The sequence below is a fragment of the Carassius carassius genome, chromosome 41 (assembly GCF_963082965.1).
Source record: "Carassius carassius chromosome 41, fCarCar2.1, whole genome shotgun sequence".
NCBI lineage: Eukaryota > Metazoa > Chordata > Actinopteri > Cypriniformes > Cyprinidae > Carassius > Carassius carassius.
This window is the reverse complement of record NC_081795.1, coordinates 2,417,757-2,421,692: the sequence shown is the minus strand read 5'-3', so window position 1 is coordinate 2,421,692 and position 3,936 is coordinate 2,417,757.

The following is a 3,936-nucleotide window of genomic DNA, read 5'->3' as shown; positions in this document are numbered from 1 at the left end:
CTGGGCCCGGTTCCCCAAAACGTTCTTATCGCTAAGTAGTTCTTAACCTATTCCTTAACCTCTCTCTTAACCTTATAGCACGATTCCCGACACGTTCGTACGCTAAGTATATCTTCTGTAAGTCACACTTTCGTAAGGTTGGTCTGGACCATTCGCCCAAGACATAGTCACCGCCACTGTACAGCAGTCTTTAGAAATCAGCGCAGTACAAGTCAAACTATGGTATGTTGACAATGTTGTGGCTCAACAATGATTTTATGTTATGGACATTTTAAGACTTATAATAAAATATGTTCGCAATGGATACAGGCCTATTTATGAAGTTGACTTTATGTGGTATCAGAACTAATATGGTGATAATTAGCCTAGGCTATTTCGTAATGTCATTAAAGCGTTTAAATTGGCAATCACTTTTGATAATTAAAATCTGGCAAACAATTTGGCTCTAAATGACTAAGATCTATAAATGGGAAAGCATGGTGATGTCCAGTAAGCGACCAACAATGACAGCGATCCAACGTGTCCTTATTGAATCAAAGACGGCACCGGCCGTTTAGTCCATGTCAATTTTTTTATTAGGCAAAACTTAAGCCCTTTTGACATTTTGCCTGACGTGGCAATATAAAAAAAAATTCGCCTCCCAAGACAAATCATTATGGAGCTGCTGGACCTTTTCAGACCTGCTCTTGCCAAGCTAACGCGGCGGAATTTTGCTTTAAGCCCTGAAGTCCAGCTGAAGGTTTTTTGCTACAGGAAGTTTCATCGAGGTCGTGGGAGAGGGGTACGGCCTAAGCAAGACCTCTGTGTGGAGGTGCGTCCACACTGTCACCAACGCCCTTCTGCGTAATGCCGGGGATTACATCCGGCTGCCGGCAACACGTCAGGAAGTCCAGGAGGGCTGTCATGCCATTGCCGGCATCTCCAGAGTCTTTGGGCCTGGTGGATGGCACACTCATCACTATCACCAATCCATCAGTGATTGATCAGGCATACATATCGCGAAAGGGATACGTGGCCATAAACGTGCAGGTTATAGTGGACCATAGGGGTGTGATCTCCGACCTGGTGGCAAGGTCCAGCAAAACTTCAAGTTCCTCTGATGAGAAGCTTGGTGCCCATTTTTTACGTTGCTTCCCCACCATATTCTGTATCTAACTCTCTCTCTCTCTGTTCATTGTAGAAAGGTTGCTTTTTATTGAAAACAATAACCAATGGCAATCAATACCGCATTAAACAGAAGTAACTGCAGCTGCTTGCCAATCAATTCTGATTGTAAAGTACCTTACCATTAATATAAAAGTGTATTACATATTTTTTAGAAGTCGTTAAACCCATGTCAAGAAGCGGCACAAGTGGCACAACGGGATAAGGAGGGTGAATGATTTGCGAGGGATACCCGGTTCGTCTACCCGTCACAACATATCGTGTGAATATATTACTGACCATTTGATAATTCCATTTATAGTCTATATTTTACTGATAACTTAAACTGTTAATATAAATATAACTCGAATAATTTGAGGAATGTTTCATTTGCATAGAATGTGTTGTCTTTCCTAACGATGTAATGCACCTTCGCGTGAAGTGGAAAATCGATTCCTGAGCAATCGATGCCAACTAATTCAGCACCCTCACTCGGGACAGCGCTCTTGTAACGTCGTACGTAAGAGGCAGCGTTTTAAGAAACTTCCTAAGGGACACTTCGGGGAACACACTTAGGAACATAAACAACTTTGGTAACATATATCTTTCAAGTCTTCTTAGCGCACTAAGAGTGAGCGTTATCGGGGAACCGGGCCCTGAACGTTTTATTCTTTACAGACATAGTCCTTCTTAATCTAATTTATGATAAGGCATGTCTGTGAGTTTTATTATAGGGGATGTGTGTAATTTTTCATGTTAAAATGAGTCAATTATACATCACGATTCATAGGTTGATTTTCCAGAAGAGCGCAAACAACATTAAACATTAAAATTTATTACAATAATGAGGAAGTCAGTGTGGTTAAAAAAAAGGATGCATTTATTTGGAAAATTTCTAAATGGGATAGAATTATGTATTTTTCAGTAAAAAAAAATGACAGTAAAATCTTCACACGTATAACATTAAAAAATCTTGATAATGATGATTAATTTGTTATTTTTAAGGAACATTATTGTTTTAACATGCATGAAATGTCAAATAAGTAGTTGGGAAAACTGTTTGGAAACAATTTTTTCATTTCCATTTGAAGGAGACATTACATACAGGCTCAATTTGACTGTCTTGGCCTTTCTCTTATGACATGATTTATTTTATTTAATGACTGTTGGTAACATTTGTCTGAAAGCCGTGTGTAATATACAAACCCTTTTTTATGTCTATAATGCTGACTTAACATGCAGGACCAGCGTTACATGAGTCCTAACCAATCATGTGGTGTTAAGTCAGTTTTATGTTCTCATTAAAAAAAGTCATAGCTAAAGAGAGTATATGTGGTTTAAGATGCAATATGGAGGATGAATGTGCAAAACATACCTAAATGTCACGGCTCTTAAAGGACAAAACCTCCGATTAACAGACTTGTTGTCTACAGGTGCAAGACTTTGTCTTCATGTTTTCATCATTTCTGCTTTTGTATTGTATGACAATTATGAAAATGCATATAAATATTTTATCACTTTGAAATTATTTCTTTATGAGCAAAATATGTGTTTTCCTTGGTTTCTTGATATATTTCCTCTTTATTATTTGCCTCGAGATGACAGTCTGAGGTTTGTATTTTTGATGAACTCTGGGATTGAGTTTAGAACTGCTTTCATTTTTGTTCACTGGACCATAATCCTCTAACCCTGCTTTCTTAATCAAAACGGAGAGTTTTTAATCTAGCGTGGCACAGCGCAGGATTATGGATCTATGACCTTGTGCTTCTGCACAGATGTTTCCTCCTCAGAGCAGATCTCAGTATAGTAGATATAGAGCTTGTAACATCTGGAATAATCAGAATCTTTGTATCTTTCTCTGTATGTGTGATTAACCTCTGTTATTAGTGTCTGCCCATCTCCTCTCTGCATGTTTAACAGCTTTAAATAGTTCTCTGTGATAGGGAACAGTAAGGCCCATTGAATGTAGTTTTTTCCCTAAAATACTGTGACAACAAAACCCACCATACTTACAATATTATACATTAATAGATGTTTTGCATTAGTGAGAAGGAATGAAATTATTGTGACAAGTTCTTATTAACTGGAGAGTCACGATGGAGATTAATTTGCGAAATATTCAGTTCTTAGAAGTACATCGTTCATTAACTAATATCACAAGCCGAAAAGTATATAAAATATTATAAAATGCCAAATGTAAATAAAATTGACAAGGAAAGGAGATCAAACTAACATTTTTATTTACATAAATGTTCAATAATAGTGACTTTTAATAGCTTTGCTAATTCTTTAAATGCATACACTGTAATGGCAATCATAAAAGTTTTGTATGTGTGTGTGTGTGTTTTTACCATCACACATCAATTGACAATGTACTAGATAAAAATGCTGAAATAATTTGCATTTTTTCTGCCCTCTGCTGGTAAGGCAGAAGAAATGTAATGAAACATCGCCACTTTCTGGCTATCGAGGGTCATGCACACTATGTTCTGCGGTTCAAATGATAAAGCAAGTCATTCAAATTAAATTAATTCAGTGTAATAGTAAAAGTTTAAATTCAGTTCATGTTCTAGTTTACAAATTATATGGTTAATTGAATTAAATAAATTCAATGCACACAGACTGAAGTAGTTTAAGTCTTTGGTTCTTTTAATTGTGATGATTTTGGCTCACATTTAACAAAAACCCATCAATTCAGTATCTCAGCGGATGAAAATTAGCCTTTGGCTAAATCCGGTGCAATGCATGAAATGTGAATTTTATGTTAAAAATTGTGCATGGTCCCTTTATAAA